Source organism: Pongo abelii, chromosome 3 (assembly GCF_028885655.2).
Source record: "Pongo abelii isolate AG06213 chromosome 3, NHGRI_mPonAbe1-v2.0_pri, whole genome shotgun sequence".
Classification (NCBI taxonomy): Eukaryota; Metazoa; Chordata; class Mammalia; order Primates; family Hominidae; genus Pongo; species Pongo abelii.
This window is the reverse complement of record NC_071988.2, coordinates 210,873,105-210,888,605: the sequence shown is the minus strand read 5'-3', so window position 1 is coordinate 210,888,605 and position 15,501 is coordinate 210,873,105. Positions and strand designations below refer to the sequence as shown.

Sequence of the window (15,501 nt, the reverse complement as noted above, 5' to 3'; positions counted from 1 at the left end):
TTAAACTCCAGAACTTTTACACAGCAAAATAAACAGAGAGTAAAAATCAACACAGTAAACAGACAGTCTAGGGAATGGGAGGAGATATTTGCAAAGTATGCACCTGACAAAGGCCTAATATCCAGAATCTATAGGGAACTTAAGCAGTTGAACAAACAAAACCCAATTAACCCCATTAAAAGATGGGCAAAGACATGAACAGACACTTCTCAAAGAAGACATACATCAAATGTGTGAAAAAATGCTCAGCATCACTAATCATCAGAGAAATCCAAATCAAAACCACAATGAGATACTATCTCATACCACTCAGAATGGCTATTATAAAAAGTCAAGAAAACAGATGCTGGCAACATTGCAGACAAAAGGGAAAGCTTATATGCTGTTAGTGGGAATGTAAATTAGACCAATCCACTGAGGAAGCAGTCTGGAGATTTCTCAAAACTTAAAACAAAGCTACCATTTGACTCAGCAATCCCATTACTGAGTATACACTCAAAAGAAAATAAATCATTCTGCCAAAAACACATGTACAGTCAGATGTCCACTGCATCACTATTCACAACAGCAAAGACATGGAATCCACGCAGGCGACCATCAGTAGGAAATTGGACAAAGAAAATGTGGTACATACACACCATGAAATAGTATACGCCATAAAAAAGAATAAAATCATATTCTTTGCAGCAACATAGATGGAGCTGGAGGCGATCTAAGCAAATGAATGCAGAAACAGAAAACCAAATACCACATGTTCTCTCTTATAAATGGAAGCTAAGCATTGAGCACATATGGACATAAATATGAGACACAATAGACACTGTGGACTACTAGATGGTGGAGGGAGGGAGGGAGGGAGGTTAGGTTAAAAAAGACTACCTATCGGGTACTATGCTCACTACCAGGGTGATGGGATCCGTACTTCAAACCTCAGCATCATGCAATAGTCCATTGTAACAAATATGCCCATGTACCTCCTATATCTAAATTGCAAGTTGAAATCTTTTAAAAAAGAAAAAACCCTATACAATAAAAATACATATTTGGTTTGAGATAAGTCAAATATTTTCTGGTATATTAGTTAATTTAGAAAAATATTTCACTGATTAAGCCATTCAAATATTATTTTAGTTTTGCATGTGACATAAAAAAGGGAATCTGATGTGTGTGTGTATCTGAAATATTTATCCAATTTACTCTCATGGTTTATTAAATTTTTCATCATTTTCTACATGTTTAAAATGCCACCTGCACACTACACACATGGCATACATATTAATATTTTTCTAAAATGTATCTTAGGTTCTATTGACCTATCTATTCTCCAACTAGTGTCATAATCTGGCAGGGCCAGATTATGTACTTAGCTCAAATCTTACTCTGATAGCAGTGGGAGGGTGTGTATCAAAAGGCTAAGACCAGGTAGGAAAGCAGGAAGCAAAGTTGTAAACATCAGCAGACATTCGGGAGCCAGTCAGACGGTGTGCGTGTCTGAACTCAGTGTCCGCCCTCCCTTGCAGGCTGCAACAGTCTCAAAACAGTGCCAGTGGGTTCTCCAGAGCTACAGGTAAATGTGGTTTTGCCTACACTCAAAACCCACTTGATATGTCTCTCTCTTTCTGTTATCTCCTGTGTCATTTCTGATTCTCCGCTCAGACCTTTGAGTAGCTGTTTGGCTGCACTGGGTTCTCCATTTTGCCTTTGCTCCATAGATGTCCCCTTTGAATAATCTGTAGGTCTAGGTGACCTCCAGCTGGTACCCTCTTACCCAATATCCCATTTCAGGAGGAAAACCATATAGGTAATAGCGTATAAAAAATGTTAAACAACAGAAAATCATTTCTTAAAAAGATACTAATGATTGGGGTATGGGGAGGTTGGTGAATGAGAGATGGTAATTTTTATAGGGAGGGTAGAGAAAGCAGTTACCTCCTGCAATTCTGCGCAGGACAACGGGACAAGAGATGGTATCACTCACTGATTTAGAAAATGCATAAGAAAGAACTGGCCTCATACTTAAGGATCATAAGTTCAGTTTTGTGTATGTTAAGATGGAATTGCCTTTTGGTGATTCCCTAAAAGGCAGTTAAATATGTGAATCTGTAGAAAGAGAGTTGGGAGTAAAGAACATATTAGCGGTAGTTGAACCCATAGCAATGGATGAAATCACTTAGATAAATCTCATGGAATAAGAAAAAAGGCATATATGGAAATCTAACTTTGCAAGTGTGGGCAAAGGAAAGGGAGCATAATAAAGTGTCTGACAAGCAGTGGTCAGAAACTCAGGAGTAGGGTAGCAATTACTATCATAAAAGCCCGCCAAGAAGAGAGTACTCAGAAGGAGGAAGTGATAAACAGCATCAAATGCAAATAGCATGTAAATTGCCACGTGTTCATCAGAATAGGCCACTGGAAAGTTCCATCGGTGACATGGGAGAAAGGGCTTTCTGCAAAATTACTCAGCCAGAAAGCTGGATTAAACGGGAAATGATGAAAGGAAGCATTGCAGGCTGTTCTTTAGATTAGATTGCCCGCATTAGTAGGTTAAAAGGTTGAAGGGGAGAATGTTTATCATTAAAAAATAAAAAAGATGTTGTTTCTATATTGAGTAGCATAATCTATCAATGAAGCAGAGATTGAAGATTTGGAAGAAAGTGAGTATCATGAGAGAGGCTATTCTCCCAGGAAGTCCAGATGAGACACACAGAGAACAGGGGTTGGAAGTGACCCAAAGATAAAGTGAAGGATGGCAGCTCCCCTCAGGCCCGAGGAATGATTTGGCATTGATGAATGGAACAAAGGTAGCATCTCAAAGAAGAAGGATTTGATCTTTAGCAATATAGGGTGAGAGAAAAAATGTTTTATCAGTCCTAAAGCAAAATAAGTTACAGTGATGAGAAGTATGTCGTTAACAGACTTATTCATTTCTTCAGGTCACATTGATTATCTACCACGTACTAGACACTACTATTTAGACATAACAATTAAAATCTAGCCTATAAATTAATGAGAAATTAATTATGAAAAATAACATTTTAAAATAATAAGTCTTTGGTGTGATGAGTGTTACCAAAAAAGTAGTATGAGAAATCAGGTTTGATGACTTTTTAAATAATTTTTTATTGAAAAATAAAAGTTGTATATATTTATCATGTACCACATGATGTTTTAAAATATATACACATTTTATAATGGCTACACTGAACTAAAATAATTCAGATACTACCTCTTTCTTTCATATTGTTACCACAAGGAGGAGAGTTGGAGCTGAATGCTTGCTATTTGCACTGAACCTTGTGCGTCCAGTCCTCAAGTACAACATACAGTCACAGGCAGAGTGAGACATCTGAAATCGTAGAAATGTCTGAAATAGTTGCTGGCCCAAAACTACTTTGATGAGAGAACAGATGGGTGACAGCCTGGAGTTTCTATAAGCAGTTAGGAAAAATAGTCAATGTTAGCAAACAACATCCATAGTAACAAGCCTGAAATCGCCAAGAGAATATTTGTCATTACTGATATGTAAACATTTGCCAAAGTTATGACGAGCAGAAGCTGCTTCTCCTAACCTCGTGGTGTCCACTCCGCTGAGTGTCTTTCCAAAAGCGTTTCACTGAGCTCATGGTACCTGTAAAACATCTCGTCCAGGGAGCCTTACCTTATCAAAGAGTATGCGACACTTTATCTAATGGGGTGTGCTTCTAGGACGTGTCCCCAGTCGTATAGGCTTCTTCCTTTCGGGTTCCTGAGAGAGACAACAGAAAAAACAAAATATTAATGGATTCATAAGAATTAGTACAAAAGCCCCGAAAAACAAAAATTCATTTTGTTTACAAGGTAGGATTTGAGAACAAAAGAATAATAAGTAATTATTTCTGTGTGTAATGATATTTACATGAATTCCCCTTCTACTGGTTTTCTACTGATACTGGAACAAAGTACTACAGACCTTGTGACACAAACCACCAGGAATGTATTATCTTCCAGCACTGTAAGTCGGAAGCCCAACAAGGATCTCCTGGGCTAAAATAAATAAATTAGTTGGACTGTGTTCCCTTCTAGGGGCTTTAGGGAGAGTCGATTTTCTTGCGTTTTCCAGTTTCTGAAGGCCAACAACGATCCTTGGCTCAAGGCCCCTTTCCTCCATCTTCAAAGACAGGAATGTTGTATCTCTCTGACCAATCTCACATCAGCACGTCTCCTTCCGACTCTGTCCTCTGACTCCTTCTTCTACCTTTAAGGACCCTTGTGATTCCACTGGGCAGGACCCTCTCCCTAACTCAACATCATTAAGTTTAATTACATCTGAAAGTCCTTCTGTCATGTAGGGTAACATATTCACAAGTTCTAGGGAATGCCCTGCCTACCATGGCGCCATTGCTTAATTAAAAAGTTGATAACAGGTAAAATGGAAAAAATACAAAAATAATTTAGGCTTGATTATTTTAACATGTATGTTAAAAGTAGATTTTTATCAGTGGGATGAAACCAAGCTGTATATTCTACATGGCCTTTCAGTACTCTTCTACTCGAGTAACAACTACAGAAGCTAGAGAGCATACAAAAAGATGGTGTAGGAAATGGTCAGTGCACAAGACCAGAAACTACACACCTGTGTAGTGGTATTGGCTTTTTTATGTGCTGTGAAAACTAGGAAAAGTCATAATTTTAAAGGTCTTTTAAATATGTAAAGTGGGGGATATTAGGCATCGTTATTGGCATATACACAGATACTTTATACATATAATTTCTCACTCTGCCCACTCAAAACATAAAAATCACATGAGAAATCTGCATGTGAAAGTTCTTTGTAAATTGTAAAACACCATATAATTATGAGGGATTTTTACAAGTTTTTGAAAGCTTTTCACATGTATTAATTATCATTGATTCCAAGAGAGTTACGATGTATGTAGGACAATTGTTATCATTCTCTTTTCAATTATACAGCAATTGAGACTGACAGGATGTTTGTTGTCCCAAGCCAAAATGGTAACAGATTTGAGATTCCAGTGCTCCGTCAACGGGATTCTTTGCCCTCACCTCCTGGGTATGCACTCCTACATCCACTTGTAAATTAAGGGATTAAACACTCAGGAAAAAAGCACACAATATAATTTCAGTCCATAATTGAAAGCTTGGCCTCTAACAAAATGATGACTTGAAGAATCATGAGAAAGAAAGAGACTGCCAATGTGAGCAGAGGGAACTCGTCAAGAGTGACTTGACAGGAAAGAAAAAATTTTAGATGTAATTAATTTCAAAGATTTATACTCAGCCTATGGGTGGGCAGAGGAGTAGACCAGTAATCTTGACAATTTGAAGTTAGATTTAGTGTTTGCTTTTGTGTAGTGTTAGAAAAAATTGTGTAGAGTGTAGAACTACGCCAATATAATGATATGTGTTGTACAATGAAGAAAAATTCCCACGTCATCACAGAAGTATAAGATGCTCAATAATAATTAGTGACTATCAGAGAAATGCAAATCAAAACCACAATGGTATATCACCTTACTCCCATTCAGATGAATACTACCAAAATAAATAAGTAAAATCACAAGTATTGACAAGAATGTGGAGAAATTGGGACTCTTGTGCACTGTGGGGATTGTAAAATGGTACAACAGCTACGGAAAGTGAAGTATTAAGGATTTACCTAAAAAGACTCAGTTATTCCAAAGTAATCATTTAAAATTGAATGGGGGGTGTATTTTAAATAGAGTCCATATTTAAACTGAAGGGAGACAGTTGAAACTGGAAGAAATTGTAATATTGTTCACCAAAAATTCTAAATTATTCAGCTATCTGTTGAAACATTGGCTCAAAAGCTATAGTGGTTTTTCAAAAAATTGAATATATGATCTAGCAATCTCACTTCTGAGTATATACCCAAGAATTAAAAACAGGGTCTTGAGGTCTTTCACACCTACATTCATAGCTGTACTATTCACAACAGCCAAAGGTGGAAGCAACCTAAACGTTCATCAGCAGATGAGTGGATAAACAAAATGTGGTATAGGCACACAGTGTGATATTATTCAACCTTAAAAACAAACGAAATTATTTCACATGCTATAACATAAATGAACCTCGAAGACTCTGTGCTAAATGAAATAAGTTACTTACAAAAAGGCAAATACTGTATGATTCCACTTATACAAGGTATTTAAAGTAGCAAAATTTATTGAAACACAAGGTAGAATAGTGGTTACCAGGGTTGGGGAGAGTTGAAAAGTGGAAATTGTTGTTTAATGATAATAAAGTTTTACTTTGGCAAGATTATTCACGTGAATATGCTTAACATTACTGAACTACACACTTTAAAAAGAGCCCAAATAGCCAAGGCAATCCTAAGCAAAAATAACAAAGCTGGAGGCATCACATTACTGGACTTCAAACTATACTACAAGGCTACAGTAACTAAAACAGCATGATACTGGTACAAAAACAGACACATAGACCAATAGAACCAAATAGATAATCCAGAAATAAGACCAGACATCTAAATCATCTGACCTTAGACAAATATGACCGAAACAAGCAATGAGGAAAAGACTTCTTATTCAATAAATGGTGCTGGGATAACTGGCTAGCCATATGTAGAAGACTGAAACTGAATTCCTTCTTTATAGCATACACAAAAATCAACTCAAAATGGATTAACGCCTTAAATATAAAACCCAAAACTATAAAAACCTTGGAAAATAACCTAGGAAATACCATTCTGGACATAGGAAGTGGCAAAGATTTCATGACAAAAACACAAAAAGCAATTGCAACAAAGCACAAATTAACAAATGGGATCTAATTAAACTAAAGAGCTTCTTCACAGTATAAGAAACTATCGGCCAGGCACGGTGGCTCACGCCTGTAATCCCAGCACTTTGGGAGGCCGAGGCAGGCAGATCACAAGGTCAAGAGATCGAGACCATCCTGGCCAACATAGTGAAACCTTGTCTCTACTAAAAATACAAAAATTATCTGGGTGTGGTGGCACATGCCTGTAGTCCCAGCTACTCAGGAGGCTGAGGCAGGAGGTGTCCAGAGTGACACTCCAGGCTGCTGTGTGGATGCACGGACCCACTCTCCTCCTGCTGCAGACATAGAAAGGGTCCTCCTCATAGACACAGCCACAAACCTGGAGAAGTAAAGGAGAGTGAGGCTGGGCGCGGTGGCTCACACCTGTAATTTCAGCACTTTGGGAGGCCAAGGCAGGCTGTGTCTCTACAAAAACTACCAAAAAACATTAGCCAGTTGTGGTGGCACATGCCTGTAATCCCACCTACTCCAGAGGTTGAGGCACAAGAATCACTTAAACCCAAGAAGCAGAGGTTGCAGTGAGCCAAGGTCAGACTATTGCACTCCAGCCTGGGTGACAGAGTGAGACTCTGTCTTAAACAAAGAAACAAACAAACAAACAAAAAGAGTGAGAGAAGTGAGAGAAAAGTAGAATATTGAAGATTTATCTGAAAAGACTCAGTTGTTCCAAAACAATCCTTTAATATCTAATAGGGAGTTGTATTTATTTTAAATATACTCCATATTTAAACTGAAGGGAGACAGTTGAAACTGAAATATTATTAACTAGAAATTCTAAACTATGCAGCTATCTGCTGAAACATTGGCAAGAGCAGGCCCATGATAGAGAATAACAAAACTGTACGTTCTGTGGATACCTAAGTTGGAGTGCATGTTAAATGGGTATTCTCTTTCTCCATTTTGACTGAGGCCCCAAGATAGTAACTGTCAATACTACTCATATCGTAGAACAATCTGAATCCATCAAAGCAGACCTTGCCAACGAGGCAGCTGGGAATAATTTGAGGACCCTTAGAAGACCACTTGTCTCCATTCTTTCAGAAATATTGGAGAGGAAATTAGAAAGGTTTTTTGTAGGGAAGATATTGGTATGCTGCTGTTCCACTACTGGGCCTCCAGGACGTTTCTGAGAGACAAAGATGCCTGCTAGGGATTCACTTTACATCTGTGTCAGGAGATGATGGGTCTGTTAGTCTGTTTTATGCTGCTGTAACAGAGTACCACAGACTGGGTAATTTATGATGAACAGAAGTTTATGTGGTTCATGGTTCTGGAGGCTGGAAGTCCAAGAGCATGATGCCAGCATCTGACAAGGGCCTTCATGCTGCATTATGTCATGATGGAAAGCGGAACGGCAAAAGAGGTCAAGAGCAAGAGCAAGAGGAGGCTGAACCTGCTTTTATAACAAGCCTACTCTCTTAATAATGAACCCACTTCCACGATAATGGCATTAGTCCACTTATGAAGGCTCTGCCCTCTTAAAGGTCTCATGTCTCAAAACTGTTGCACTGGCAAATAAGTTTCCAACACATTCAGACCAAAGAAGAGTCCTCAGATCCACCCAGAGTCCAGAGGTGCCTACTGTGGAGTCGGCAGATTGGTCTCATTTAACCCTTTGTTGTGACTTGCTGGCGCCTGTTCGTAGAGCCCATGGCTCTGACCATTTGACATGCATTTGAAGTCCTTACCAGTAGTGTCCTCTTTATTGTGATTCCAGATATGGTAGACAGATAAGAGATAGAAAGTGTGCCAGTTTGGGGTTCATCTCAGATGCTACCCAGGAAGACTACCCAGAAGGACTTGTCAAGAAAACGGTGAGTCAGCAGCTTCCTAGGAGCTGAGGGAGGAGACAGAAATGGTTGAGGTAAAGAGATACAACCCTGCATTTCTAGCACCACATCCAGAATGGAAGCAATAGTTGATTTCCTGAATGTTCAAGGGCATATGCTCTATGTGACATCATGGGTAAAAAGAGAGGGTGCAACTGTTGAAATTCAGCAGTCACTGGAGTTGAGCATCGTGGCTTACTCAGTTCCTGGGGAGGAAAGATGCGCTTGCCTGCCAGGCTTGCACTGCAACAACCAGCATTTCCTGTTCTCTCTGCCCACTAAGACAGAGCTAGAAGAAGAAGGGAAAACGGCTGCATTCCGAAAGTGGAAACATTTATGGAAGCAGAGATTTTACTATGTCCCCCAAAGAAAAAATTGGTAGACTGAAAATAGCTGCCAATGTCCACCATGTGAATTAGCATGAACCACCCCAATTAAATAGAGAAATATTTCAATAGTGATTCCAAACATACATATCACATTGAATGTGTTCATATGAATTTTAAGTAGTCTGCTCTCCAGAAAGCACTAAGGGCTGCTTTGTAAAGCACAAGAAATGGCCCTGAATGCCAAAAAGTTCTTTCAAAAACCACAAAACTACTTGATATACAGTTTATCTGAAAAAGATTCCCACAAGGTATAAACTGAATTCCTTAAACACACTGCTAACAGATGAAGAAAACAGTGGTTTAATAAATGCTGCATTCCTTTCTATAAAAGTATATCCAAAAGGAAAAAGTTGAAATTAAAGATGTTATATTAAAATATGCCATTGTAAGTTGAAACATTTTTGCATAAATTTAAAAAATTTTCATATTCAGAGAAAGAAGTATGTGAGAAATTATCCATAAAGTGGCTGATATGGCATTCTGAATCTTAAAATTGGGTATAAAGAAAACAAGTTATTTTAACTTCAAAATGACTATTCTTAAAATTAAGCCCACCTTATACACAGAAGACTTGGAAATTTAGGGCCCATCAACAAAAAGGGAAAAGTAGGTTTATTCAATCTGTCCATTGGTTACATTTGATTATTTTACAAAAATTTAAAAATCATTAAGAATTGAGGTTGTCTTTTTAAAAAATCATTCCTGAAATGTGTGTAGAATTGTGATGCTATCATGCTACCTAATTTCAAACTATACTACAAGGCTACAGTAACCAAAACAACATGGTACTGGTACCAAAAAAAAATATATAGACCAATGGAACAGAACAGAGGCCTCAGAAATAACACCACACGTCTACAACCATCTGATCTTTGACAAACCTAACAAAAACAAGGAATGAGGAAAGGATTCCCTATTTAATAAATGGTGCTGGGAAAACTGGGTAACCATATGTAGAAAGCTGAAACCAGATCCCTTCCTTACACTTATACAAAAATTAATTCAACATGGATTAAAGACTTAAATGTAAGACCTAAAACTATAAAATCCCTAGAAGAAAACCTAGGCAATACCATTGGGGACATAGGCATGGGCAAAGACTAAAACAGCAAAAGCAATGGTAACAAAAGCCAAAATAGACAAATCGGATCTAATTAATCTAAAGGGCTTCTGCACAGCAAAAGAAACTACCATCAGAGTGAACAGGGAACCTACAGAAAGGGAGAAAATTTTTGCAATCTATCCATCTGACAAAGGATTAATATCCAGAATCTACAAAGAACTTAAAACAAATTTACAAGAAAAAAACAAACAACCCCATCAAAAAGTGGGCAAAGGATATGAACAGACACTTCTCAAAAGAAGACATTTAAGCAGGCAACAGACACATGAAAAAATGCTCATCATCACTGGCCATCAGAGAAATGCAAATCAAAACCACAATGAGATACCATCTCACACCAGTTAGAATGGCAATCATTAAAAAGTCAGGAAACAACAGGTGCTGGAGAGGATGTGGAGAAATAGGAACACTTTTACATTGTTGGTGGGAGTGTAAATTAGTTCAACCATTTTGGAAGACAGTGTGGCGATTCCTCAAGGATCTAGAACTAGAAATACCATTTGACCCAGCGATCCCATTACTGGGTATATACCCAAAGGATTATAAATCATGCTACTATAAAGACACATGCACACGTATTTTATTCTGGCACTATGCACAATAGCAAAGACTTGGAACGAACCCAAATGTCCATCAGTGATAGACTGGATTAAGAAAATGTGGCACATATACATCATGGAATACTAAGCAGCCATAAAAAAGGATGAGTTCATGTCCTTTGCAGGGACATGGGTGAAGCTGGAAGCCATCATTCTGAGCAAACTATCACAAGGACAGAAAACCAAACACCACATGTTCTCAATCATCGGTGGGAATTGGACAATGAGAACACTTGGACACGGGGTGGGGAACATCACACATGGGGGCCTGTCATGGGGTGGGGGGCTGAGGGAGGGATAGCATTAGGAGAAATACCTAATGTAAATGATGAGTTGATGGGTGCAGCACACCAACATGGCACATGTATACCTATTAACAAACCTGCACATTGTGCACATGTACCCTAGAACTTAAAGTATAATAAAATAAAATATAATATAATAAAAAAGAACTATGATACTAAAAGAACTTCCAGGTGTAGTTCCGGACTTACTCTTCCACGCATGCCGGCACCGCATAACAGAGTTTCCATCTAGTGCAGATTTGTTTACAACAAGGCTTTCTCAGGGACTGCATATGCGTTTGTTTTTTATGGACTTCCGGAATGCCAATGTGGACAGGCTCCTTCCAGGACTGTGAATGTGCAGGAGTCCACTGTCATGGGGATATCGTTCAGATAACTGTCTTGAGACTTGAAAGAATCATACCAGAGTCTCAGCAAATACTTAGCAGATACTGCCTTGGTCATTTTGATGTCCCAAGGGTAACCTGAAATACAATTCAACACTCACATCCTCTCCTGTCTCCAAAAATAAGGATAAAACTCTTGGCTTGTGAAAGAAACAAATATTTAGAGGCCCTAAAGCAAGTCTGTAGTGAGCATGAGTTCTGGAAAGTTAATATACAAAGCCCAAGACCAGTAGGATACTGTGGAGCAGACCAGCTGAGAGATTCCAGAGTGATTTCACAGCAAACCTTCAATACATCTAGAAACAAATCGATGACCAAATTCTCTGGTATGAAGAGTTTTATCGTTTATTACCTAGAAAGCAAGCTATGCATTTACATAATAACATAGTCCTCTCAGACTGGGATCACTGTGGAAACATGTTGATGATTTCAAGTTCTCTGAATTGGGTATGCATTGAAAACTGTGGGGTATTTCATTTAAAATTTAAAAAGTATAAAATCATAATTTTCTAAGAACTGTGGATTGGAAGAGTTACTTTCCTTCCACAGTAACTTATCTTGGCCAAAGGAAACCTTCAGCTTGGCAGGACCCACGGTATCACAGATCCATGCCCTTTGGCATAAATATCTAAAATGTTTTGACTACCTTTGGAAACAAAAAAAAGCTGTGAAGGCAAGATGGAGTGGAGAAGAGGAAAGAATTGAGGAGAGATTCTGCTATTATTATTTTTAAAATCTTGGTTGATTGCTTTCTTTGATTTTGTTTTGTTTTAAAGTAACTTTGCAATAAGTAATAGAAGAAAAAGTATATAACTTAGGACAAAAGAAATAAAAATGATATTTAAAATAAAATTTTGATCAGAAGCAGATTTCCCCTCTTGGTACCAACCTATATTGCATATTTTTCATATTTTAAACATGGAAAATAAGTATACTTTATCTAATAATTATACTTACTAATAACTGGCTTCTGTCAAACAGAAAAAGATGTCAGTAAACTGCATTCTTCAGTGTTTGTGAATAGCTAGAGAAAAATATTTTTAATAAAACAATGTTTCCTAGTTTCATAATTTAAAAAATATTGGCCGGGTGCGGTGGCTCACACCTGTAATCCCAGCACTTTGGGAGGCCGAGGTGAGTGGAGGCAGGCAGATCATGAGGTCAGGAGATTGAGACCATCCTGGCTAACACGGTGAAACCCCGTCTCTACTAAAAATACAAAAAATTAGCCAGGCGTGGTGGCGGGTGCCTGTAGTCCCAGCTACTCGGGAGGCTGAGGCGGGAGAATGGCATGAACCCGGGAGGCAGAGCCTGCAGTGAACTGAGATCGCGCCACTGCACTCCAGCCTGGGCGACAGAGCGAGACTCCGTCTAAAAAAAATAAAAATTGATAGTAGTCTTGAGCACTAAATAAATGTGACTGATAATATTTCGGAGAATAAACATAAGTAACTTTACTAAAAATTAAAAATTCATACAAAAGTTATCTCATTCACATAATTCTTCATTCAAAAAACTGATGAGTAAAACATAACTTTGCTCTTGAACTGCAATTTTTCAAAATATTTAACCAACAAAAATCAAGACTTTCATTTTATAAACTTGGAAACAAAATCAGCACACCCCAAATTAGTGATGAGAATACAACTTCTGTTATTTATTGCATAAAATTATACTCAGATACCAAGACGCATGTAAAGTTCCACCTTAATGAATATAATGGATTAGGAGACACAGCATTCTTGTGGCATAATGCACTAAATTTCATAATGTAAACCCAAATTATATTTCAGATTCTGTCTCTAATAAGTCACATAGGATAAGCACTTCACCACTCTTACTTTAAAGAATGTATTATCTCTTCTTCAGCAACCCAATCCCAGAGTCATACTTTGGGTAATTTCATCACCTACTTTGCCTTGCCTCTTATCCCTCTCCTTCTGACTTCCGTATTTCCATTTGTTCTCCATGAATCCACTAAGTCCTCCAACCTCTTGCCTCCCTCCATTTTCTCCTAAGCTTTCAAGCCCTATTGTATTCACTTGTTTCTGCACTCAGCCAGGACCAACAATCTATGTATTATTTCATCCAAGCACACCCAAGAACCCTCGATATCCTTAGTCCTTCCCTATACTACTCCTGAAAATTTCCAGTCCTGGAGCCAGTAAAGTGTCGTCAAAAATGGAGAGTTTTTGTTTCACTGAGGCCAGGTTCGTATCTGCCTCACCATTCAGCAGAGTACTTTCCTGCCACGATTCTCATTGATTCCCCATAGAGTGGTGACAAGAATGTACAGATTGCAAGAGCTGTTGCAGAAACGAACCATGTGAGCTTGGGCCACATTCTCCAGTGTCTGATATGACAGCTGCTTAATCAAGAATAGCACTTTTCTACTTCTTTTTAAAATTCTCAGGCTGGGCACAGTGGCTGACACCTGTAATCCCAGCACTTTGGGAGGCCAAGGAGGGTGGATCACGAGGTCAGGAATTCAAGACCAGCCTGGCCAAGATGGTGAAACCCCAACTCTACTAGAAATACAAAAAAATTAGGCAGGCATGGTGGTGGGCACCTGTAGTCCCAGCTCCTCAGGAGGCTGAGGTGGAGAATTGCTTGAACCCGGGAGGTGGAGGTTGCAGTGAGCCGAAATTGTGCCATTGCACTTCAGCCTGGGTGACAAAGCGAGACTCTGTCTCAAACAAATGAACAAAAATTCTCCAAACACTAAGCACAAGAGGAGGAAGGCACACACCCTATGGCTAACAGTACTATGACAAAGGCATTGTTTCCAGAGCTGCATTCCTGACGTTGTGCACGCAAGAGGATGTTTATTTGATTAGTTACCATCTTTTCTGATTATCTTCAGCTATCTTATCAAAGCTTTTCCTTCTCTAGTTTCTTACCCTCTGTCAGTGCTCTGTAAGTCTCAGCAGGTGTGGTTGACATATATTTTATAAAGATGACCAGGACAACCTTCAAAGCATCATAATGTCTTCCTGCAACTAGCCCTAGCCATCGATGAATCTCATAACCTTCCACTGCTGGTGTCTTTGGAAGCTGCAGGAAAGTGTCCATGTTAAGGGATCTGTGTTTATTGAGAAATATATTTTCTTTCTCTTATAATGATTGTCATGCTTCCTATTTTTTCCATCAAAATAGTTGAATGTTTGTAATATTAGGATTTAGGAATTTTACAACTGAAGTTTAGATGTTGTTTGGATAGTTCTACAGTATTTACAGGGTCCATGGTAGGAATGAATACAGCTCAGCAGTGAGGCCTACATTTACGTGCATAAGGTTTATTTTTGTGTATTGAAAACACAGAACACTGTACATTTCTGGTCCTTAAAATACCATTTTCAAAGACATAAGTACATTGAAACTCAAGGTATAATTTTGATTATAGCCAAAACATTTGAGTGTTTGGTTCTCTTATGTGCGTGCATCATTACATACCAACTGGACACATTATGCAGAACGGAGACTGCAAATACAGCCTGGGGGCTGCCCGTGGTCTTCTGACATGCTACCTTCTGTTATTCTACTTATTTCATGACTCTAGACACTAATGACTCTCTAAATGCCCTTTTGAGGAATGATTGATCAAAATGAAAATGGCAGCCCCCATTCCCAGCTGCATGGGATGAGAGAAGCATGTACGGCCAAAGTAACCGGGCTAGGAGGAAAAGTTCTGTGCTGCCTTCTGGAATTTGACCCTATTTGAACTTTACTCATGTTTTACATACCAAGGGCTTTTCCAACATTGAAAAAGAAGAAAAGAATGCTAAATGATGACTTCATGTGGAAAACAGAAAAGCAGACACTTCTTGGGTCTGGATTGTGACTTGGCACCTGATTTCTTCTTTGATTATTGAGAAGCTCAGCATGTACCAGTCCACAAGCAGCAGATAAGCTGTAATAATACAAGAAGCGAGTAGAGCCAATTAACCAGCACATACTATGTGTTTCTGCTACTGTGGCCACATGCTGGGCTATCATCTAATCACAAAAAGATCAAGGCCACCATCATTAAGTAAGTACATCTCTAAGGTCA

The 15,501-nt window shown here is 38.6% G+C and overlaps 1 long non-coding RNA gene across 2 annotated transcripts in view; it reads right to left on the bottom strand.

Annotated features, from left to right (window-relative positions):
• LOC112133116 (uncharacterized) overlaps positions 1-15,501 on the bottom strand; it is a 205,103-nt gene that overhangs the window by 171,903 nt on the left and 17,699 nt on the right. Inside the window, exons 3-4 of one of the 2 annotated variants that reach the window (XR_008524928.2) lie at positions 3,659-3,745; positions 3,099-3,428 (exon numbers count right to left, since the gene is read on the bottom strand). This is a non-coding gene — a long non-coding RNA (uncharacterized LOC112133116). Of the gene's footprint in view, positions 1-3,098; positions 3,429-3,658; positions 3,746-15,501 lie in introns of those variants that run through there. The other variant, XR_002914784.2, reaches the window with a different exon arrangement.